Here is a 25,958-nt window from a genome sequence, read left to right on the forward strand (position 1 = left end):
TGATCAATCAGAGGTTCAGGCTGTGATTCAGCAGCCCCATACAACCAGTCATAGACAAAAACAAGCAAGTTTCTATGAGTCCCCTGAACTATAAATACACAACAGAAAACCTAATATGAATTCTTAATAGCATCTATATAAAAGCTTGCCTATTACTTCAAATCCCTATCAGTATTTCCTTCTTTATGTCTCGGATTACTTCTTACTTTTTCTGTGCATTTTTCATGTTCAGAACCATTTAAACTTACTTATGGCATCAATAAGCTATACAAGAAACGAGGCAACTTACGTGGCAAAACCAAGATGAGTATGAAAGATTTCAAATATATTTTGTAATATTGTCAGGAACTGGTAGAGGCTACGGAAGCATGATGGTAGTAATAAAGGCAATAAAATGAAGCTATATAAACATCTGTTTTTATTTTCAGGACACTTCCTGAAATTATGAAACCACTCTGGCTTTGTTTTTCACTCATCACTTCTCTATCCTGTCAGAAGGCAGTGCAAAAACACCAGAATCAATATTCTCCTGCTAGCAAAGACTAATAGATCTAACCTAATTGCAACCATCTACATAAAACTACTCCTTAGTATTCCACCATAGGATTTTACTGACAATAAATTCTGAACACACGGATAAAGTAAAAATACGTGATTTCTTTTAAAGAGAACTTACCTCAGAGCAGACTTTTGGCACAAAATGGAAAGGATTTGATTCTGCTGTCATGCAACAACTCCTTATCAAAACAAGTGACCTCAGCTGGACTGAGACAGGGATCACTCAGCTCAGAAAAGGCCTCTCAGGTCAGACGTGCTTTTTCATCCCCTACTTTCAGGCCAGACTGCAAGTACCAAACCTCTGCAGCTCCAGCTGAGGGATAGGAGCTGTCAAAGGATTCATGCTCAGCTGAGGACAGGACACTGTAATATCTTCTCCCATCGAAAACCCACTGATGTGGATGGAGTAATAGTGAACTTTGTCTTGGTTCCACAAGGAATGCCCAACGTGAAATAACAGAAAATTAGCGTAACGATCTCAGGCTAGGCTGAAACTTTAAGCAGAGAGAGCTTTAGCCAATGTATGTTCTTTTTGTGTCATTTGCAGTTTCTTTCAGCAGCGACCCAGCTAGCATCAAGTTATGAATGGCTTGCTTGTCCTGGCTAAGTGCTTAGCTTAGATCATGAGACAGAGCATAACAAGAAAAACCATTGAAAATCTAGCACCTATTGACATGTTTCAATACGTACTAACCTTTCCAATGCCATTATATTTGGCTTTGAAGTACAATTACGTTGTTTCAGCTCTACATGTCAATAAGATCCTCATTATCTGAATTCCATCAAAATCTTTACACTTTTAAAGAATGCAGAGAAAAAGACGTCACTGAAAAAGGACTGAACAATACTCAGTTCCACACAGACTCACACACTGCTGCTGGGGTTAACTGTTCAAATCACAGTGCAATAGCTTCTCCTGTTAAGTACACCACAGAGACCAACAACTGACTTGGAGAGTCCTGTTGGCAGTGACAGCAATATGTAGTTAAAGTGTACCAAATGCAGTATTCAAGGACAGAGCACAGAGAATGAGTCTTAAAATGGCAAGCACATGTGCAAACCAGAAATCATTTTCTGGTACGTGGATGTGTATGAAGAGTCTAAGCTAATTTGTTGCGCAGAGTGCAAGACCCCATATTCTCTTTTGTATAAGTCACAGGAATCATAGAAATCGCAGGGATTGGAAGGAACCTCAAGAGATCATTGATTCCAATCCCCTGCTAAACCAGGTACCCTACAATAGGTCACACAGGTAGGCATCCAGACAGGTCTTGAACATCTCCATAGAAGGAGACCATGCAACCTCTCTGGGCAATCTGTTCCAGTGCTCCTTTACCCTTACTGTAAAGAAATTCTTCTGTATGTTTGTATGGAACTTCCTATGTTCAAGTTTTAGGCCCTTACTCCTTGTCTTATTGCTACACAGCACTGCGAAGAGCCTGGCCTCACCCATTTGCCTCCCACCTCCCTATAGCTATTTATAAACATTTGTCAGATCCCCTCTCAGTCTTCTTTTCCCCAGGCTGAACAGACCCAGGTTACTCAGCCTTTCCTTATACAGGAGATGCTCCAGACCCCTGATCAACTTTGTGGTCCTCTTCTGGACTCCTTCTAGGAGATCCCTGTCTTTTTTGAACTAGAGAGCCTAGAACTGGACACAGTAGTCTAAATGTGAGGCCTCACCAGGTTAGAGTAGAGGGGGAGGATCACCTCCCTTGACCTGCTGGCCACATTCTCTTTAATGCACCCCAGGTTACCATTGGCCTTCTTGGGCACAAGGGCACACTGCTGGCTCATGGCCAGCCTGTTGTCCACCAGGACACCCAGGCCCTTCTCCACAGAGCTCTTCTCCAGCAGGTCATCCCCTAACCTGTACTGATGCATGCAATTCACAAAGGTTATATATATGAGGTTATAATGATCCATTTCATTTCTCTCAAACTTACAGATTTGCTTTCCTCCAGCTCCCCTCCTCCATTCACATTTGCTCAATATGCAAAGTTAATGCATTTTATTGAAGAAATGAGGAAGGTCTGCATTAAGTCACATCTGCTTCAGAACTCAGTTGACTCCCCACCAGCTGGAATCTATTATTTGATTAAAAATGCTGTTGAGCCAGCTGCCATGCAGCACGTTTCACTACCCTGATTCCTGGTGGATTTAAATCCATATTAAAAATGTAGTCTAGCATGAATCAGCCTGTTGTCAATGTCAATGCATACCTGGAAAACTAAAAAAAGCAACCTAGCCTTCCTAGAATTGGCCACCTCAGCCTCTAATGCAGAAAATGCTTAGTGGGTAAGAACTTAAAATTTCAGGATCAGAAGGCAGTAGCTTCATAAGGTAATGTCCTAATTATACCTACAAGTTTGCTTTTCCTCTTACCATAAAACCAAACCAAACTCCCCTTCCAACAGAACCATACCTGAAATAAAAGGCGGTTTCTGAGTTTTAAGAATTAGAAAAAAAAGCTCTTGTTATCTCAGTGATGTGGTGAAGTATTTACTAGTGGAAGGTAATTATTAGGGAAGCTGCCCAGAGTAAAAAAATAATTTATAGTTCAAGCCTATTATTGCTAATTTATTTAGAATTAAAGACTATATCAGGCAAAAAGCCCATTTAATTTGAGGGGGATTTCTGCCTAACGTGGATTGCAGGTATATGTGCCAAGAGTATACGCCATGAATAAGCACTGAAAATGTAGCTCAGCAGTGCAAGAATATTTAAAGCTTTAAGGCAACAATTTGCAAAGGTATGCTTAATTGGCCTCAAAATAGCAAATACAGTGATGGTATATTGGTAAGGACTGATTCTTCCCATCCTCTTTTCCAGCTACTTCAAAGCAAGCTGCAGACTACAGCTTCACAAGCTCTAAAAGGTATCCATCAGTAGGTCTGAAGAAAGTTGGTATCAACGCTATGTTTGCAGCTTGCTTTCTTCAATGGATGGCCACAAAATAAGTTAAAAAATTTTGATGGCTTCAGAAAAGACAGAATCCCTTAATATACAGATAAAAGAAAATGCAGAGCTAAGGCTGAAAGCCCAAGCCCACACCAACTTCTGGTGGTGTCAAGGGTAGACAGTGTTAAACATTTTCCTTAGAAAAACTAGAGAAGAAACATATGGTTATTAAACTGATTAAACTCATTAACATTAGTCAATCTAAAATCCCAAGTAATAATAATGTAATGTATTAAACATAGGAAATTTTAGTCACAGAACTGAAGATAACTAGGAGATCAAGTCACTACAGAAACAGTCGGTACAATCGGGATGGTTGCTTGAACAGCCTGAGCCTGACTGGGACCCACACCACAGCAAACACCATTGTAATGGGCAGCTTTGCTGACAACATCTGTAGAGACGCAAATCCTCCAAGGTGGTGGGTGAGGATCCTCAAGGTGGAGTACTGCTGGCACTGAACTTCTCTTCAGCTCTATATACATGTCCCAGTTTCAGCCAGGGTGTTTCTCATGAAGGAAAAAATCACTTCATAGTGTCTGGTATGATGCTATGTTTAGGCTCTAGGAGAAAAACAATTCTGATAACACATGGATGTTTTTAGTTGCTACTGAGCAGCACTGTAAAAAGCCAAGGACATATTCATTTTTCAGATTCTTGTACTGTCCTGCCAGCAGAGGGTCTAGGGGGTACAAGGAGTTGGGGGAGGGGATAGAGCCAGGACAGCTGACCTATGCTGGCCAAAGGGTTTTTCCATACCACATGTCATCATGTGAAAAAAATCTTTAAAAACTGTGGGGAACTGGGCAGGCAGGCAGCTGCTCCTTGGGGACTGGCTGGGCATTGCTCGGTGGGTGGCGAGCAATTGCTTGTGCATCACTTGTTTTATATATATAAATACAAACACAAACATGTATATATTTATTTTTATAACTATGATGATGCACTTTCTCTTCCTTTTCTGTCTTAGTAGACAGTTTTTATCCCAATCCATGAGTTCTACTTTGTTTTTTTCCCCCAATTCTCTCCCCCCCCCCACTGAGAAGAGAGGTGAGCAAATGACTGTGTGGTGCTTAGCCATCTGCCATGTTAAACCACAAGAACAGGAATGTCCAGTTCAGATTCTCAAGAGGAAAAAAAATAAATTCTCTTTTCTATGTCTTAGGGACCTTCTTTGAAGTATATTTGAATTCAGTTTGGAAAAGCCTGAACTATGACTTCTGATTTCATGTTTTTAAATGATTTATATTTCTAGACCCATTGCATGACTTCCTCAACAAGCAAGAAATATATTATGTCATATATATTTTAGAGATTGAGCTTTCTATACCTTGAATTTTCACCCTTCAGCCTCTTTCACTCCAGTAATGTGTTCTGGAGTAGCCCATATTTGTTTGCTCAAATGCCAATTAAAATGCATTACACACATACATGCAGACAAAGCAAATATCCTGCACATACAGAAGACATGCAATGTAACAAACAATGGACACATGGTAAGTAATGCTTATGTATTTCTCCTACTTACTAAGTTTCCTGGCAGCAAATGCAAGCAATGTGAATCCACTGTCACCCAGTGACTCAGCCTGTCACATTCCCGTTTTCTATCCCGAAAAATGAGACATTCTAGATGTCAAAAATTCAAAGTACCCAGAGCCAGAAGAGTACTTTCTTTACAGAGAGAAAGCAACAACTTGTCTGAAGACATCAGGAAGTGTGAACACTGCTGAAAAGGAACCTATCTCTTTGGGATAGCCTGCTTGTTTCAAAGTGTCACACAGTGACATTTAAGATGATGATGCTCAAGCACACCAAAAAAGCCATACTTTTAGATTTAGCATGATTTCAAAAAAGGAACACCACAAGATTCTGTATGAAAAGACTTCAACACTCAGATCTGCCAACAAAGACATTCAAAAATAGGTTAAATGGTAACTACAATATTCCTACGCTAAATGGTAACTAAAATTTGATCCCCCACCCTGCACTGCCACATACTGTGTGTGTGGACTCTGCATTTCAATAAAAGGAAATGAATGCTTTTAACAGCATAGTAGAGACTATGCAATCTACAGCAAGACTATTGTCCCTCAATAAACATTTGTTGACTAAATGTGCTATTTCAATTAACATAACATTTATTGAAATGAAAAAAAAAAGATATTGAAGTTAGATTTAAGTGCTAAGGAGTAGCAGTAAGGTATTTTACATACATTTTTTTCTTTAATATTTTCGAACTATTGTTATTTGCCACCTCTCCATGTCTGGTACACTGCAGTGCCCCCACCTGCTAGGCAAACGTCTATCTATACTCAGCCCTCCTACTTCCCAAGCCCCTGATCTGCAGCATCACTGAACACACATCTGTAAATGGAAGCACTGTAGGATCTAACTTGTAAGATCTGATATTGAATACAGAGAAAAGCCATAAGTCCTCCAGAAAAAACAAACAAACAAACAAAAACTGTACTTCAGCTCAGGCATACAAAATTTATAGAAATATTTGAGGAACATTCTTTATTAAGGACGTATGTCTTCATTTGTCACATTTGCTGTATGATAATAGCATCCATTTTCCTGATATGGTGCTGTAAAAAAGCTCATGGAAGTTGTGAAGCACTGAGCCATCGTAATTATTTTCTCTTCCTTAGGCTACAGTAGCCTCTAGGAGTCATGGGCCAGGACACAGGCACGCTGGAGGCTGTGCTTACGAAGAAGAAAAAGATGGTTCTTGTCTCTGAGGGTCACATTCAAACATAAAGTGAAGGATAATAAATGAATATGGACGGTTGACAAAGAGACAGTGGTTGTAACACGCCACTAACCTATTTTTTTTTCTTTCCCCCAGGGATTATGGCAGAGGAGATATTAAGAAGGGAATTAAAAGGAGAAAATGAAGCTAAGTGGATTGATGTTTGCCCAGAGCTCATTCTTAACTTACTAACAACAAAGAGTAAAACATTGATGCTGGTTTGAATACTTGGTCAATGCTGAAGCTAGTATGACAGGTGAAGTGGAGGGATGCATGGATGGATGGGCCAGATGAGCTCTGGATATTAAAACAGGCTGCCTCTTACTATCACTACTGTAAGAGAGAGTGATAAATATTACAGAAATGCTCACAAGAAAATTAATTCTATTTTAAATCAGGTTTGAATAAGGTAAGAGTTACACAGGCTTTATGTGGACCATGCTTGCAGAGGAGTGAAGCATCATCTAATGAGCACAGGCATCCCCATGGCTGACTCAAACATCTCAGCCCACCAGCATCTCTAGAGGAAGAAACATGCCTCAGTACCTTTCACAGTTGATTTTTTAAGCCTAGGATACCATTAGCTGTGTTGTTCATTTTCATGAGTTTTCATCTTTTAATAACTCCTAAAAGACCTGTTTGTAACAGCCAGCAACTGCTGTGCTCTAGGACTATTGTGGCCTTTGATAAATTTATTTACATTTATACTACCTGCTATTTAATTCTGTTTGAAAACATTCCAGATGGAATTTTTTCTGTTGTCTCCTTAGCTCAGCCATCGTGCAAGTTAATAGAGCAATGGAATCTGAGATCAGTCTGAGCTGAATAATAAAACTGAGTCTTAAAACACTTTCGTCTTTCTTGACGTGACAATCTCAGCAGCAGTGCTGCCTTTTATGCAATTGACCTTTGAGATGGATGACCTCTGATGACCTCTTACTAAACCTCCCAAAACATCTGTTGGTTTGCTTGAAGCAATGTGTTTCAATAAAAACGTGTAGAGGTTCCATAAATTACTATTCAGGAAAAAAGAAAAGATATAAATAGAAAAATGAAGAAGAAATCTTATTTCCATTTGAAAACTACTGTTAAAAATTTCATAAATCAAGCACTTTTCATCTGAAGTTCCAAAAAAGCATCAGATGAAAGCCATCTTAGGAACACATCGTAAAACCAAGTGAACTCTTTTCACTGTACTGTAATCAGATAAACTTTACTAACAAAGTGTGTTTAACATGTGGATTACCTTTAATTTTTTTGCTTAGCGCTCTTCTAAAATTTAGTAAGCATCAACACTGGAGGAAAGTTGGTAGGTAACACTCTAGTTTGCTAGCATACCATTGTACTGCATTTCTGAATGCTGGAAGAGCACATTGAGAACCATCACAAAGGTAACAAGAAAATCATTCTTGGTCGGTCACCCATGTTGGGTGATGAAGCACAGCAGGCAGCAGCAAATAGCTCAGGGAGAGAGAGGCATTGCTTTACAACTACACCAACTCAAAATGGGGACGCTGTGTTTCCACGAGGACCTGCCTGCTCATAAATAACTGAACGTGCCTGTCTCAGCCTGGCACTGAATTCCATCCCACATCTGGGTCCCCAAGCTCCCCTCGGACTGCAACACCTTGGAAGGTTCCTGTAGGATGCATCTTACTGTACAGTAAAATAAGCTTCCTAAATAGGTTAAATGGACCATGTCCTAAATGCAGTTACTTCCCTTTACTGACAAGGGGGAGAGCTGGAGTGACCAGGCCTGGTGCAGACATCCTCCAGCTGAATGTCCTGAAGAGCACTCCAGGCTGGTGAAGCAGAAAATGTGTGCATTCATGTTGCAGTGCTTTATCTGGGGCTGTGTATTCTTCTGCTGTCAAAAGCAAAGAATTATGTTCCTGACAGCAGTAATGACAGAACTAAATTAAGAAAATAGAGTTCAGAGAGGCAGAGAGATGCACTGAGCATCAGATGAACAAACCTTATTAACTGACCGCCTCCCATATATCTAAAGAGATTAAAAGAATTATTATTACAGCTCCAGTTTAACAGTTTGGAAAACTGACATTTAAAGTTGCTACTTAACATTCAGATATTCGTAATGCTATGCAGTAAATTTGTTATTTGAAGCCTGCTTGTAAATACACAGTCAGTCTTGCAAGTTAACGGCAGCATTCAGAGGTAGTGGCAAGAGTAAATCAAACAACTGTGTTTTCATCAGATAGCAACCATAAAAACTGTGTCCACTGCAGCACGTACAAGAGCCCACAGAAATGTCATTTTCATGATACTTTCTTCAGATCAAGCCAAGTGAAATGAGATTTTCAAATCCACAAAAGGGTCACATGAAAACACTTCAGTGTTTTCCTGGTATTGTCTTCACGGCTATGAAAGTTCAGCCATTTGACTTCTTAGAAGATACCTCAATGGTATTCTGTTCTCATTCTTTCTTAAGGCCACATCAATTCCTGGAGAAAAACAAATAAGTGTGCACGCTTCAGGTACTTCTACATGCCCTGGGTGAACAGAGATTACGCCGTCCCAGTTGAATGATTTAAAATTGCATTTATTGTGATGCTTTGGGATTGGAGAGGTCAAAGCCTCCCCTACCACCATAAGGCGGTCTGCAAATCGATTTAAGGAACACATGTTAATTTCTTAGCTTCAGAATTTTAACTTGGTTTCAGTTTAAGTAACACCACTTTTTTTTAATTAACCGAGACAGGAACTGTCATGCCCACTGAACGGAAAGGAGGGGCTTTTGTTGTTTTGTTGTCTCCAAATACATAAAGCAAATTTCAAAACTCCTAAATATATCAAGCTACGTTCAGGTTCAGGGCCAAGCACTGGAAAGTCAAAGAACGCCACAACAAATGAAACAGTTAAGCTCTCTTGTGCTTACATGTGATGATGAAATATTTAATTATTTGATAACATATTTCTACTGAATTGTCTGTGGTTTAAGTAAAAACAAGCAGATTCTCAAATGTCCTGATTTGACAAGATATTCAGATACCCATCTCATTTTAAATATACTATTTAAGAACATCCTGAGCTTGATTTATTAAGTAGACAAAACATTTTTGAAAATACATTTTCTACCAGCAAATACTACTTGTGCTGTGATCTAACTCTGAATGAACAAAATCAGAACAAACCTCCTTTTGCCTATTTTTTTCCAACAGGTCAATCACAATGATCAGCTTAACCAAAATGTTTCAGCTCACATTACAAATAGACCAGCTATTCATTATTTTAATCTGCCATATAGACATCAATTTAATATTCAATTAGAATAAGTGCTTATGAATCACACACGTTTTAGAATTTCTCCAAACAATGCTTGAGTTTAAAATCTGTATTGATAACAGGATTCTACATACAAACATGCAAACTGGGAGAGCAGCAAGCCTGCTTTACAGCTTAGAGGTGTCTGGGCTTGGCTATCTGCCTTCTCCTTCCAGTTTGGCTTGGGTAATAAAGATGAATGAAAATTTAGGCCTGCAGTTTTAATAGTAACTATTTGTTATTCAAATTTCCTTTCCCACACTGAACGATTGTGAGAGTGTGTGCTCAGAATTAAAAAGCTGCTTCTTCAGCATCAGCACATTGATTTCTTGGGGTCCTCACAAAGCTTTGCACATTGTTTCTGGACTAGAGATATACACCCTTCTAACTGCCTGTCAGACATCATTTCTGCTTTATGAATAAATAATACCATGCCCAGGGGAAACGTTGGTCTAAGACAAAAAAATCAATATGTGTCTAGCATGTGTTAGGCAGTTGTTCAGCTGAAATCTGTCTCAAATATGTAGAGTAATTTTAATAACAAAACAAATCCTCTCTAAACTGAGCTTAGAGAAGTGTCATTAAGAAACACTATTTCTGATGCTATTTCACTGAGCATCCTCTTTGAAGAAGAAGAATATTGTCCTCTTAAAATGCAAATAGATTCTCTGATTGCCAAGTGTTTGGTTATTACTTATCTACAAATTTCTAATACTCATGTGGCAGAGATACGGCAGCAACTAATCTTTTAGTCTGTTCCACTTGGAGCAGTTCTGGTATACATCCGTGTAATAAAGCTGTCTGCTACTATCGCTGCCTTAGTTTTATTTGTAAAATATCTTCTTCCACAAACACCTTATATTTTTGCAGCAGACCTGGGATCAAAACTGAATGATGCGTGATGAAACTCACGCAGCTCTGTAATCGCATTGGCCATTCCTGCAACGCAGGCCTGTTTCCACACCCAGCTCAGGTTGTGGCTCTGGCATCCACCACCATAGCCCCAGTGATTCAATTCTATTACAGGACATCTGGACCACTCTGCCTTTTCAATGCAGATCAAAAAAAGACAACCTTACGTACCTCCTATCACAAGGCAGGGTCTTTAACTCCTTTACATACTCCACAGCTCAAAACAGCTTCAGAGGAAGAGAAGGAAGAGGTAAAGACTGACTTTTGAGACACTGGCTCCAAGCCACTCATGTCCAGCCCAGGGACATATCCTTCAAAAGGCATTTCTCTCCTGCCTTTACGCAGACCTTTAAATGCAGATCCTCCCTCTGGGAGCACGCTGACAAAGTGGCTCCTCCTGCTACATACACATAATGAAAAGCACAAACTTTACATATTGATGACCCTTTTAGGCTGAGGAGCTGCAGCTGGCCTGGGGCAGTTACTCATGCAGTAGAGCTGACCATCTGGAAATGCAATCTAAAGAAAGCAGAAGGAAGCCTGATATCTCGGGGAAAGAAACGCACAGACATGCAGAAGCTGCAGCTGAGGTGTTCCGAGGCTTACACTGCACGCTAGCATGGGGGGAGCCCATGGGCATCAACACAGACACAGAACACCTGTTTTAACAAATCGGAAGAAGTGAAATGCTAAAGACATGGAGAGGAAGATCTGATATGTGATTATATGTAAAATACAGCATGACATAAATTGTCCAAAAATGCTTTTATGACAGATTGAATGAATAGTGATGGTTACTACAACTGATACTGTAATGTCAGTGAGAGATTACTGCCTGTAATCTCCTCAGTTTGGTGTGCCAGACACACAACCACCCAGGGGAAGAACACCAGCGAAATACCCAGACTGTTCCACACAGGCACTGAGGCATCTTGAGGTGTGCTTTCACACTACAAGAGATCCTCTGTGGATTAAAGATTTGAAAGAAGTTCCCCACTCGCCCACCTCCTTTATCATCTGACTTCCTCACCTCCTGAACACCCTTCAGCCACTCTCCAAACCACAGCTGCCATGTGACCGGAGTTGGTTGGTTGGTTTTTACATAGTCAAAAATCCCCCGTGACCAGAGCGCAGTTTGCTGCTATTCCTCCAGCAGCGGCTTGCTGAAAGGATCCTGTCCTCACTCAAGGCCAAACAGCTGTTTCTGGGTGGTGTGAGAGAGAAATAAATCCAGATTTTTAAAAGACCCTTAATCTCACCAACATCAATCCTTCTTTTCAGCTCCGACAGCCCCAACTTTTTTGCAGTGAGGAAAAAGGAAAAAAAATCACTGGACTACAGTTCTGCTCCAATGATGCTGTCTTGCTGTCTAATACTGATAGAGTATTACAGCGCATGATAACTTGCTCACAATTCCCAATTTCCTGTGCAAGTGCTCAGCATATCCAGGTCCTTTAGAAACATCAACCCACTCTTATTACAAACAGAAATTTCCAATGAGTGATGAGTGATTCAACAGGAAACAGAAAGAAAACCCCCTCACCTTGCAGAGGTGTTTCATTTCCAGGTTTGAGTATTGTTTACAGAGAATAGAAATTCAGAATTACAAGGCTTCATCTTTGGCAGATTAAAGACAACTATCACAAACCTTTGGCTTCCAAAGGCACCAGAAGCATGTGTGATATTAAACTCATTTCATATGGATTTTATCTTTAAGGTGTCTGGTGAAGTTTGTTGATTTCTATATTCTTTTTAAAGAAAATTACTACCAAAAAGCAATGCCTCCATCGATTATATACCAGTTATATTTATGTACTTCATGTGTGCACAAGATCTGGGACTGAAGCATCTCTGCACTATGTGTGGATAGTAAAAAAAAAAACGAGTATATTCAGACGAACTCATTCACTGTAGCTTTGGAGTTATCAAGTCAGACTAGTTGTGGTAACTGAGTATGCTCTCAGCTTCTGCTTTCCAAAATCAGTAGAGCCGTTAATTTTGTCTGAACAAATCACAGAATCATAGAAATTGGATGGGACCTCTGGAGATCACCAAGTCTAAATCCCTTCCTAAAGCAAGTTGCCTACAGTAGGTTGCACAGGAAAGTGTCCAGGCAGATCTTGATTATCTCCAAAGAAGGAGACTCCACAACCTCCCTGGGCAGCCTGTTCCAGTGCTCTGTCACCCCCACAGTAAATTAGTTCTTCCTCACGTTCATATGGAACTTCCTGTATTCCAGTTTATTGCCCCTTGTCCTGTTGCTGCACACCTCTGAAAAGAGCCTGGCCTCATCCATTTTCCTGGGGAAGATGGCAGCCCATGGCTTGGACAAGTATACTGTTTGCTGAGTAAACAACTGGCTGGAGAGCCAGGCACAGAGTGTGTTGGTGAATGGAGTTAAATCTAGCTGGTGACTGGTGTTTGGTCCTCAGGGGTTGGTATTGGGGCCCAGTCTCTTTAATATCTTTAATGAGGACTTGCATGCGGGAATTGAGAGCACCCACAGTAAGTTTGCAGATTGTATCAAGCTGGGGGGAGGTGTCAATGTGTGTGAGGGTAGGAAGGCCCTACAAAGAGACTTGGGCAGATTGGACCAATGGGCTGAGGCTGACTGCATGCGAAGTGTCAGGTATTGCTCTTTGAGAGTGGCTTTTTTCCAGCCACTCTGTCCCTACAGGCTTGAGGCAGAGTGGCTGGAAACTGTATGGAAGGGGTAGGTCAATGCTTGGCTGAACGCGAGCCCAGCAGCATGCCCAGTTGGCCAAAAAGCCAACAGCATCTTGGCTTGCATCAGAAATACCGCAGTCAGTAGGAGCAGGCAGGAGTTTCTCCCCAGCTCTGGTGAGGCTGCACCTTGAGTACTGTGTTCAGTATTGGGCTCCTTGCTACAGCAAAGACACTGAGGCCCTGGAGCATGTCCAGAGAAGGACAATGAAGCTGCGAGGGGTCTGGAGCACAAGTCTAATGAAGAGTGGCTGAAGGAGCTGGGGTTGCTTAGCCCAGAGAAGAGGCTCAGGGGAGACCTTATCACTCTCTACAACTGAAAGGAGGCAGTGGCAAGGTAGGTTTCAGCCTCTTCTTTCAGTTAACAGAGGCGGGACAAGAGAAAATGGCCTCAAGTTGCATCAGGGGAAGTTCAGGTTGGACGTTAAGAGAAATTTCTGCTCAGAAGGAGTGGTCAGGCATTGGACTGACCGAAGAGGTGGTAGAGTCATCATCCCTAAAGGTGTCTAAGAGAAGGGTAAATGTAGAACTTAAGGACACTGGTAATACTGATGGTAGGTGGACAGTTGGATTAGATGGTTTTAGAGGTCTTTTCCAATGTTAATGATTCTATGATTTGATTCCTGCACTTCAGATGTTAATAAACATTGGTGGTAACACCTCTCAGTCTTCTCTTCTCCAGACTGAACTTTCTTTTAGGAAAAGCTAGGAACACGCACACAGTCAGCCAGCACAATATGATTACTTCTAAAGTTTTTCACTTGCAGTCTCATCAACATGCTGTAAGCGAGGAACACCTGCTTGGTATGCCTTAGAATAGAACTGATTCTCTCGAAAGTTTCAAGGTTATTAATTGTGCTAAGAAAAGGACTTACAGTGTACAAAGCATTTCTGAACTGAGCCACAGAGTGCATTACATACGACTAAATAAACTGCACAAGTCAACAATTCATATACAGAAGGAACTGAATGCCCCTTCATTACTGGTCTGCTCTAATATAACTGCTTGAGAAAAATCCCTCAAACTGCAAATACGAGGGATCAGTCAGCTGACTGGCTGATAAAGTAATAATAACTAATGTCATGATTTACAATCACTAGCTTAGAAAATGTCAACAACCCACCATCACCAAGAAAAGTGTATTCTATGTAAAGAAGTTAATTCTCAGACAAGTGATGAGTGCACCAGTCACTAAGCAGTTGTCTGTCCTCTGCCCAATATAAAATGTTTTTGTTTTCTCTGAATTCAGTTCAGCTCAAAAAAATAAGAAGTAAATAAATAAATAAATAATAGGGAAAGAGCAAATGATTGCCAAGGTGAGGAAAATAGCTAATACTTTGAAGATCTATTTGTGACCTTGCCATTATGAAGAACGAGAAGCAGAAGTTTAGCTCTACTGCCATTGGATTTATCTTTGGTCCAGTACCATAACATCACTTACTAGAAACAGCTACACAAGGTCTGAGATACCTAGAATAAAAAACAACTAGAGTTTTTGAAAAAATCACATCTGCTAAGTGTTGGGAGTCCTTAATTATTTGAACAGCAATCCAGTATAAATGTGATGTTGCTTAAGTCTCATCAGACCTTCAGTAAATGAATGTAAAGCAGCACCAGCCTACATACTGAAGACTTGATCTCATTGCTCCTCATGCAAAGGAGCAAGATATGATCTGCAGGTTTGCATTCCCAGGGCAACTTCATAACCATAGCACTCTTCTTCATATCCTCTGTAGTGGGATAGCTTTGTAAATTCAACAGAAAATACGGCTCTCAGCTATTTTGTTATTTATTTTCTGTCCGTATCATGGAGACCTCATTAGCTATGCTTTCAGAAAGGCTTTGAAACAAGCAAACACAATGTATAGATCTGCAGCATCTACAGTACTCACAGCAGCAGCAGCTTTTAAGAACTTGGCAAAGTAAGCAAAGATGACAGACTCTGATAGGCAGCCATGGTTTGTTCTTTCAAAAGAGATCTACCAACCAAATCACCTAGCACCAGGGCAGGAGATGAGAGATAAGGAAAGGCTTTTTAAATAAGCATCAAAAACATATCTAGTTGATCTCAAGTCTTTCAGCTGAAAATGGTAGTACTGCTTCTTAAAGACATAGAAACAACTGTATTTTCAGAATGTATTATGTCTTTATTTTATACACAAACACGCAGCAAATCATGGCTCATGAAACTGTAAGTAAAGGCTTCTGTAAAATCTACGTCTAATATTGCTGCTACTCAATGTGATTGCTTAGCATCACATTGTTCATAAATCGAGGGCGTCTTCATAAAGCCGAACTAAAGCCAAGCTCATCACCACAGGAAACAAAAAGGAATCAGATAAATAATTACCTTAAGAGTCTCTGTAGAGCTTGATGTTCCAGTGATGGACAGTATCGGCAAATGCTTCCTCCTAGGTAAAAAAAAAAAAAGAAGAAATTTTCACAACTCTGAACATAGCTCAATTATGCCATGCTATAAGAACATATCAGAGAATATACATTATCTCCTGTTACTTCGAATTTAAAATCAATTTCAAAGAAAAATACTTTTAGAAAAAGTTTTCCCTCCTTTATTTGAAATACCCCAGACTAATTATTGTCATTTTTAAACTCATTCTCATTATTTTTATTAAAATCTCTGACTTTCCAAGTTCTTCCAAAGAAGTTAGACTGAATTTTGAAATCGTTATTATCTTGTCTATATAATGTTCACAATAACATGGATTTCATAGACCAAATTAATATGAAAGGCACCTGTACACAGGGTAGTTTATACCCATGCAGTGACAGTATCCTGCAGTGCTTTCTGCACTTTATTGTGCCCAGAAACTCACTGTTATTAGTGACTGTACTGGTTTGGTATCTAGAAAGAAAGAATCGAAGGCAGCGATGAGAGATCTGCTAAGCATAAAGAAAGGTGTGGAGGTTGCAGGTTTCCATCAGCACCAGCCTTGCAGTGCATACTTCTTGATATGGGATAATGTGGTGGCCACGTGGCTGCCAAATTTAACTAATCCAAATTTAACTAATTTGGATTGTAAACTGACTTAGGTAGAAGTAAATACCTTTCTTTTCCTGGATGCTTATTCCAGATGTAAAAGATCTTCCACCTTTAACTCTGTAGGGAACTGCCTTGCTGTAGTATTGGAAGACTAGTTTAAAATGAAGTTAGAGCATATCTTCAGTGGTTGGTTGCAATAACTTACTTGAATGGCTTTCAAAACTAAATTAGTTAAAAGTGCAGTACTGCCAAGTAAACTGAAATTGATATAAAATAGGCTAGTTCCGAAGGAATATACCATCTCTTCTACAGCACTAATTTTCAGAACAGACTCATGTTTCTAAAGCAGCTTAAGAAATGAGGGATGCTGCTGGGCTAACAGCCTGCTCAGAAGGATATACTGATTCAATTACTTTCTTTTGACGTAAGCCCAAATTACAATCAGCATAAGCACGTATTACAACTCAACCCCCCTGCACAAAGAAATAATTTCCTTTTTTGTAAGCATTAGCCAGCTGTTTTGCTGATTCAGGCCTCCCCATTACTGGCACGCTCTATACAAAATCATGCAGTGCAAGTGACTACAGAACTGTTGCTTGGTTACATTCTCAATTATCACAATGCTGGCCTTACTCATTCAGTGTCAAGGTCAATGCAATTGTTTCTTTTCTTTAATGATGAAGTATCCTGTTTATAAAATTTGTATCTGCTTCCTACTTGGTAAAATATTGCCCATTTCAGTCAATCATTGCTGGTTACTCCCGCAGAGAGACAAAGCGTGAGAAAATGACCTGCAGTGCTCATTTTTGCCCTTAAAACACAGCTTTTTTCTCAACTCCACCCATGATGCCAGCTGCTTCACAGCGACACACAGACACCAGTTTTACCACAAGATTTCCTTCCTTCTTTGTCATAGCCTGTTAAATATGGTAGAAATACATTCGCTGTATATTTATCCTTATTCTCTTCCCATCTAATCACAAGTGCAAGAAAAGTGGCAACTTTTAATTAGCATGCATCTCCAGCCAGTGGTGCAGGGAAAGCGAAGGCAAAGCAGGATTTTTTACGTCAGTTTTAAATCTGCAAAGGTTTTGGTTCCTCCCTGCCTTTGAGGGCAGGTGTCTGGTTGTGAGGACTGTGATGCACTTGAAGTACTCCACACTGCTGAATATTTCATAGCCCTTGAGAAGCATAGCTGTAATCAATGTGCAAATAATGAAATGGGCAGTGATAACGCAGCAGAGGTAAAGCGTGCCATTAGAAAGCATCATTGCTTTGGCTGTTAGGCAGGATAGCTGTAACAATTTATCACATTATTTGATAAAATAATAATGCTATCAGCTACAAAATCAAATCAAAATGAATGGTATGCCAAGAAAAAAATCAGAGAGCACCTTGGGGGACAACATGAATAGCAAAGAAAAAATCAGGAATAAAGAGGCAAAACCATCCATTAAGAGTCACAGAATTATAGAATGGCGTACGTTGGAGAGGACCTTAAGGATCATCTAATTCCAACCCCTGTGCCATAGGCAAGGTTGCCAACCACTAGATCACTGTCTGGGAATCAAGCCTGGCCTCGAATGCCTCCAGGGATGGGGATCCACAGCTTCTCTGGGCAGCCTGGTACAGAGCCTCATCACCCTCTGAGTGAAGAATTTCTTCCTAACATCTAACCTAAAACTCCCCTCTTTGAGTTTAAATCCATTCCCCCTTGTCCTATCACTATCTACCTGAGTAAAAAGTTGGTTCCCTTCCTGCTTGTAAACTCCTTTCAAGTATCAGAAGATCGCAATAAGGTCTCCCCAGAGCCTTCTTTTCTCCAAGCTAAACAAGCCCAACACCCTCAAACTTTCATCACAGGAGAGGTGCTCCAGCCCTTTGATCATCTTAGTGGCCCTCCTCTGGACTCTGCTCCACATCCTTCTCATATGAGTCGTATGGGCAGACATTTTTGATAAGTATTCTTATCACCAAAGATGATCCATATACATCTTTATTAACTTGGCTGGAGGTGTAGCTCAGACAACTAACTCTCGACTCCAAACTGCAGAGGTTTGGTATGGGTAAGCTGGGAAAGACAATCTGTGTGTAGGAAGGAACTACTTCAAACAACTTCTAACCTCCACCAGAGCAAGGGGAGTGATGACAGAGGCCAATACAGGCATAAAAGGATAGAGGCTGTCTTCCCCAGCACGTATCTTCTCAGACACCAGAGGAAATTCTGCTGAAGCACGGCTCCCATGGCTGCCTACTCTTTTCTACCTCCAAGCAAGCACTGACACTCACAGACACCTTCTGACACTGAAGTGGTATGCAATTAACAGAAGGCTCCATTAATTATCTCTGGATACTCATAAGAACAAGCTGAATATGAAGAATTAAGTTATTCTTAAAAACTACAGAATCAGAGAATTAAAGTAACTGGAAGGGACCTCGGGAGATCATGTAGTTCAATCTCCCTGCTAAAGCAGGTTCCCTACAGTAGGCTACAGAGGAAAACATCCAGAAAGGTTTTAATTATCTCCAGAGAAGAAAACTCCTCAATCTTTGTACCTTATTCCAGTGTTATGTCACTCTCAAATAAGATTTTCTTCATGTTCATATGGAAGTTCTTATGCTTCATTTTGTGCCCATTGCCTCTTGTTCTGTTGCTGGGGACCACTGCAAAAAAGCCTGGTTCCCTCCACTTGACTCCCCCCCAGTATATATTTATAAGCATTGATAAGATCCCCTCTCAGACTTCTCATCCCCAGAACGAGCAGTCCCAGGTTTCTCAGCCTTTCCCCGTAAGTGAAATGCTCCAGGCCCGTAATCATCTTTGTGGCCCTCCACTGGACTCTCTCTAGAAGTTCCACTTTTTGAACTGGGGAGCCCAGAACTGGACACAGTACTCCAGATGTGGCCTCACCAGGGCAGAGTAGATGGGGAAGGTAACCCTCCCTCAGGTCTGGAAAGGTCTGAATGGAAGACTGCAGGAGGTTCATTTGCAACACTGCATGTTGCAAGGTGAAATCTTGACGGACATGTGAGAATACTCAGTGGGATGTTGCAGACATGTGCAAGTAGAAAGCCAAAAACAGTGGGGGGAAAAAAATAGCTATGTTCTTGGAGAGAGAACCTTTATGTTCAAAGAAAGACTTCAATTAATGTCAGTCTAATCATCCTTTATGTATTTCAAAAAGTAGTTCACTGAAACTCCAAGAAACTAGGCACTTTTGTAAAAAAAAAAAATATATATATATATACATATTGTTCTATATTAATGAAGGGGATAAATACATCTTCTTTGTTCAGTCTCTTTGTACTCACTATGCTGTCTATACAGATACCTTGTATTTTCATTGCTTTTCTCACCAGCAAGAGACAGGCAAGGTGGATAGGTTTAATATTGCCAAAGAAAATCTGGCATACACATGTTCAATGCAGCAGGGGGAAATCGGCTCTAACATCTCAGAAACATCACTTGTCACTCTGAAAGAAAGAAGTGTCTCAGGGTGATACTGCACTGGAGTCATTCCTGTGCTTGGATAATCAAAGGACTCTTCCTAGTGTTATCTTCCATCTGCCAGAGAAGAGATCACACAGATAGACCTTCTAGCCAGACGGAGTCACCAGAAATTCTCTTCATCAGAAAAACTCAGACACAATTGAGATGCTCTCATTCATATTCTCCTGCTTTCCCTCCTGCAAATACCCAAAGATAAATTACGCAGACAAACTCAGACTTAGACTTTAAATGTCACAGACAAATCTCACACTGCTCATTTTCTCTTCCTTTTTTTTCCCAGCATGAAAGAATTATTTTTATTAACTCACTGGGGGTCATGACAGACCTTAGACAATATAAGACTGGTGGAACTGCTCTCTGAGTTTCCTCGTTAAGCATCCCAAAAACTATTTCAACAGTTGCAAATGTTATGCAGCAGCATTGCCAGCTGTCTTCTGGATATCAGCATTCCAATCTGACCCCTTTGTAAAAATGAAAGGCTAGGGTGATAAAGGCTTCTGTAATTTATGAGATGTCTTTATTTATACAGAACTAGTTTTGGAGCAAGGATTGTTTGTATGTGTGTGCACACGCATACATGCAGTCTTAACATCAAGGGACTCCCAAATAATGCCTACTTCCAAAGTAAGGCTCTCACTCCCAAACATCCTCTTCCAAGATGCCAAGGCAGGCAGCAATTCCCTACTCACCCAGCTCCTTCTCCTTGTACAACTGAGTCTTAATGAGAACCTTGCAAAATTTGCAGTATCAATATGATATCGATATGATCTTCCAAGAGTATGTATTTGCCAATACGCTGAGAAAAAGCACTTGGAAGACAGTAATGGTATTTCCTGATGATGAGTAACAGGTGAGGCTGGCAGCAGCACTGCTTACTAAAGCTGTCTGGCACTTTGCTTTCTCAGAGCCATTTTCAACTGTTTAAATATGCAGCCCTGTGCTAAATTTCATTTTCAGTACCTCCATTAATGCACTGCATATATTTCTGAAAATAAAGCCAAAGAAAAATGCCTATCCCTGCCCGAGTGAAAAGGTCTTGGCATCCTTTTTCTTTGAAAAGTTTTAGTACCTCTAATCTTTGAAGCAGCCTTGACATGAAACAGGAAAAAAGCTTTTTGTCAGAGAAATGCTTTTACTGAACCCCAAAATGGGAAGGGTGCAATAATGTGAAAACAGGGAAAAAAAAAAAAGAATAATGAAAAGGGGAAAATTGGGACTGAGACGTGCGGGGAAGATGATGGATGAATGGCAAGGAAATTTGGCTGCCAAGACAGGGAGAAAAGCAAGGTGGTGGAGGGCAAAAAACTAGGGAGGAAGAATGGTGAGAGCCAGTCAATCTAGGCAAAAGCTAGGAAGAAAAAATGGGTAAAAAAGACTGGTAACCACATGGATGCAGAAGGACACAGAGCAAAGAAGGCAGCAATTGAGACCTGAGAGGGTCTGGCAACAAGAGAGAGTCAAGTGAGTGACAGGAAGGCAACATAAGTCCATCTGGGGTAAAAGAGGAAATGCACAGATCACTAAAAGAGGAAGAGTGGCTACAGAGGGAAGTACAAACAGCTGTTCTGGAGACAATTGGTCTGGAACATATTTTCTGCTTTAACACATTTCTAGCATAGCTGGCACCAAGAGCACAAAACAATAGAAAATATAATAGACTTGTCGTGATGTAGCAACATAATCTAATGGAGCTGTAGAATGGTTCTTCCAAACGATGACAAGCTAATGCACTGTTTCTGTTAACAATTCTATATCAATTTATATTAGCTGCAGATCTTGTTCAAACTCTCTTAGTTAGGTATGCCAGTGGCTTGAGGGTCCCCTCAGTCCTTTCTCCCCATGAGACACCAGGCAGGCCTTGTCTCTATATGCTGTCGCTGCATATAGAGGGAAACTTCACTACACTGGGAGGAAAGGCAGAAGGAAAAGGGGAAACGTGCCCCAGACTCATCCTAATGGGTCATGCATACAGCATGCTCAGATCTGAGTGCTCCTGGGTCCACTGGTGTAAGTGTGCCCTTAATTATTGCCATGGCAACCAAGTAAGTACACAACCACCCCTCCTCATGCTGTATTCTCTTTGTGAATTTTAATTCATGGAGCTGGCACACAGAGCCCAGGAAAAATGACTGAGATTTATTTCTTTATTGAAAAAGTGAAGGTAGCGGCGCTGCTGATGGCTGCTGCTAGAGTTATAGATGCATCACTATAAAATACTGCACTGGAAACCTTTCCCATGACCCAGCACAGAAGTAGTTTTTAAAGCAACTCAGCAATACAGTTAGATGTCAACAGCAGCCTCTTCAGCTTCTGGAAAAAAGATGAGGGGAGAGATCTCACCGCTCTGTGATGCAGTCATTCCAGTAAAGTCTAATTTCACATAATAAAGCCTAATTTCATGTAATTGGCTGGAGTCAATTCAAGAGGAGATCCTAGAGGGTGGGGGAAATTAGGGGAATGACAGGAAAGGCAAGAGAAAAAGCAACAGTATTCCAATTAGTCAAAAATATAAGAGCTGATGTCCTTGTGTTTCACCTCCTCTCTTCGCTGCCCATTAACTGAGGCTTCTGGGCCTAAACTGCCCTCACAGCTCCAGGCACCATCCACCCCTCAGCCCTCACCTCGGCTGCAGTAGTTCCAGAGACCAAAACTTTTGAGCTGTGCATAGGCCTCATCTATTCTCAGTACAGACCAGCCTAAAACACACACTGTTAATGGGAGAATCTCATTTTTCTGCTTTCAGAGTAACTCCAATAGAATGGGCTCATAAAAGCTTTCTTCCAGGATTCCCCCCACATTCTGCAGAGTGTTCTCCAACAAGGCATGACCTGGTTCACACAGGAGCCCAACATCAAAGTGGCATTATGGCTTTGTATCCCCAAAGGCCTTTGTGTAGCAGTACCCCACTAAACTCACACTATTTCTTGCCCTGGGGCCTCAACAGCTATTTCATAAACAGAGAAAATAATCAAACGCTGTGGTGATTTTAGGAGTGTTTTACATTAACTGTGGATTAGATGACTTCGTGCGAGTCAGGAATTGCTGCAGCTTCTACCACTGTTTTTTTTCCCCCATTTCTTCATCTAACAGCTGAGGTACCACCCTCAACTGCTCCTTTGCCTACACAGTCCCAGCTCAATAGTAACGAAGAAAAGAGACCCGAGCTCTCTGTGTCCCTCTACATAGATCTCCCGCTGCATTTTAAAAGAAAATGTATACTGGAAAGAACTCTCTCCATCGCAGGGGAGTTTTTGGGCTTCAAATTATTCCTCTATAAGTGAGATACAGTGAGGTGTAACAAATAAAATGGCCAGTGGCATCAGACTCAATGTGCTCTCCTACCAATTATTCCAGATTCAATTGCAAGACATCAAGAGTATGTGGTACATTTAAGGATACCCATCACCCTTTCTTTATCTTCCTCCTAATGGCACAGCCCAGCCCAGAGCTGAGTTGTCTGTGGAATACAGAGCACAGCAGACGATCATCGCGTGCTAAGATCTCAGCAGACTTGCCTTTAATCAAGCAACACAATTCAGAGCCAGTTCAAAAAAGGCATCTGAGTAAGAAAATACCCTGCACCTCTGCCACAGGGAAGCTTTCCTTCAGGAAATGTGCAGACAAAGCTGAAAAATGTAGCAATTTAAGAAGAACAAAATTGGACAGCAAGAACATTTACCTTTTATCTGAAAATGATTCATGAGACACCCCTATAAAGCGTCAGACAACAGCAAAGCAGTTCATCTGCTATTGATAACACAGCATTTCTAAGCCATCAATAACCATTTGAGTACTCCTGAAGTAGATTCAGCTTCATCTATATTATTTTCTTTATTGACAGACCAGGGATATGCTAATAGATGTTTATGAAAGTGCAAGATAGCAAAGTATTGCATGTTTTATCACGCTATCAAAGCAGAATCTTGTTCAGATACAGTTAGTGTATAATTTCTGTCCCTCTTAAAAGCTGGAAGGCAATCATTAGCATGTTGGATCTGGCAAGTTCATATTATCTATCTGATAATTACAGAAAGATGGAGAAGCCTTGAAAAAAAATTACTTGCAAATTTCTGCATTTTCTACATACCTGACCAAAATGCTATCACCATTACTTATATTAGCATATCTTTCCCATAAACTTTTACTCAGAACACATTAACGTCAATATAAAATGCATCATAAATTATTAGAAGCTGTACAAAAATTAGAACTATACAATCAGAGACTGGATGAAGGAAAATACTTGACAGTGATGACTAACTAAGGTTTCATGGTAATGTGCTGGGCAGTACTAGTCCAGATGAACACTGCAATGCAGCTCCAGCTTTTCAAAATATGTATACCATTAGTCAATTCTGTTCATACGGTAGCAGTGTCAACATGCTAGATACAGACCAAAAGATAATCCTATCCTCCAGAGACTGCCATATAAAAAGACAGAAAGATGAGAGATGAGAGAGATACAAGAGCATACATATGCATTCATATACAGAGTAATTGGGATGACTGGCCTGTGTCTCATTATCTCATTTATTCATGCTTCAGGTGAAGGAGAGACAAGGATGTAAGAGCAAGATCACAGAAGCTGGGGAGGGACGGCTATACAAGGAACTAGAAGAACAGAAAGAAAACAAACTGAACATGGAAGGAGAGACCATGGATTAAGAGCTTCTGCCAAAACCATGATTGATATAAAAACAAACAAACAAACAATAAAAAACAAAATAAAAAAACAACAATGCTCCATGCTATACAAAGGCAGGGCTAAAACCAGCAGGACCAGGGTAATAATGTCCAGTTTCTGGATTACTCAGACTCAAAGGTGGTTACAACAGGGCAGCACAATACAAATATAGGTCCTGCTCTTGCAAGACCGTCTTTAGACCAGAAGCTTCAGGCAGAGCCACCTGCATTACTGTGGGAATAATGACACATGAACCAGGATCCATCCACCTTGGTATCAGGTCCTGCTCAGCTCCTTGGCTGAAAGCAGGCTGCATGAGCACCTCCACAGACAGGCAAAGTTGAACTCAAACTGAACCTGTGCCAAACTACCAGGGTTTTCTCATGCTGATTTCCTCAGACAACCTTCAGCTCCCTTCTGATCAACCTCTTCCTGTCATCTGAACAGCAGACAATCACAATCCTGCAATTTGCAACAGTGGAGATTCAGTGAGGTTATGCTCAAGGTTAGGAAGAAGCTTTTATCTCAAACCAGGAAAAAGAAAAGGGACTCAATCCCCACTGAAGAGCACTTCCGCATAGTCACTCAAGGCAGTTCCCAAGGCTGCTGCCTGAGCAAGATTTGGCCAATCCTGGATATATTTACCATGACTTTCATCATCACTGTACCTGCTCAGGACTTCTACCACCAGCTTTGCATTTAAAGAGAGTTACTCCCAAAACATATTGCCATAGAACTCAGCTCAGAGTCAACATATCGTTCAATGCTTCCTTATCTCCTAGAGATTAAATGCAGCTTCCAGTGCTCTTCTTCTGCTGAAGGGCCCAATGTCACTGCTTAGATGACATGGACCCTTATCTCTCCAGCTTATACACACCTTTTTAATTGCACTGGGGCCAGCTGCCTGGTCAGGGCCAGTGGAGATAAGGCGAGGAGCAGCCCTTGCAGCCATTTGGGCAGGAGCCGGAGGCAGCTTCAGCAAGGATCCCTTCCTGCCCTCATCTCTTCATTTGTGTTTCATCTAAATGAAGTCTTAGAATAAGACAAAAACAAGAAGACTGCTGCAAAAACACCAAAGAGCACACATCCTCCTTGGTGCTAATTCTGAAAACTACAGCAACTAACAAATAGATTCAATTACTGAGGTAGATGCTAACCCAATTCAAGGGAATTGGTACATATGTTATAACAAGACGCTGGAGTCTCTGCCTGATCACATTTACATGAAGAAATCATTTTATGCAAATCTCCTATCCACAAGTGAAGGCCATGCAGGAGAAAAGAAAGTGGTGTGCAAAGATTTGTGATGCATGTCGGATGGGCAATTTAAGGTAAATCATACCATTCGGTTATACAAGACATATAATCCGGAGAGAAAAAGAGTGTAGCTTCAAAGTCATAAATTATTTATAAATAATACGGTTATCTCACAAAATACCCAAAAGGCTAACCAGCTATTTTTGCCATTATTTTTTTTTCCACTTTCACAAATCCAGGAGAAGCTGAAGATGAACATTTATCAAGAAAGAGCTAATTTTTGGGAAGGGTGGACTTATGCAGTAAAGTTAGTTA

General features: G+C 40.7%; 1 protein-coding gene across 3 annotated transcripts in view; it reads right to left on the reverse strand.

The window, feature by feature from the left end:
• Positions 1 to 25,958, reverse strand: part of PAG1 (phosphoprotein membrane anchor with glycosphingolipid microdomains 1) — a 106,338-nt gene that overhangs the window by 64,998 nt on the left and 15,382 nt on the right. Inside the window, exons 1-2 of one of the 3 annotated variants that reach the window (XM_031552889.1) lie at positions 16,256 to 16,510; positions 15,541 to 15,601 (exon numbers count right to left, since the gene is read on the reverse strand). The gene's annotated coding sequence lies outside the window, so the exon portion shown is untranslated. Of the gene's footprint in view, positions 1 to 15,540; positions 15,602 to 16,255; positions 16,511 to 25,958 lie in introns of those variants that run through there. The other 2 variants (XM_010709068.3, XM_031552888.1) reach the window with 2 other exon arrangements.

The sequence above is a fragment of the Meleagris gallopavo genome, chromosome 3 (genome assembly GCF_000146605.3).
Source record: "Meleagris gallopavo isolate NT-WF06-2002-E0010 breed Aviagen turkey brand Nicholas breeding stock chromosome 3, Turkey_5.1, whole genome shotgun sequence".
Classification (NCBI taxonomy): Eukaryota; Metazoa; Chordata; class Aves; order Galliformes; family Phasianidae; genus Meleagris; species Meleagris gallopavo.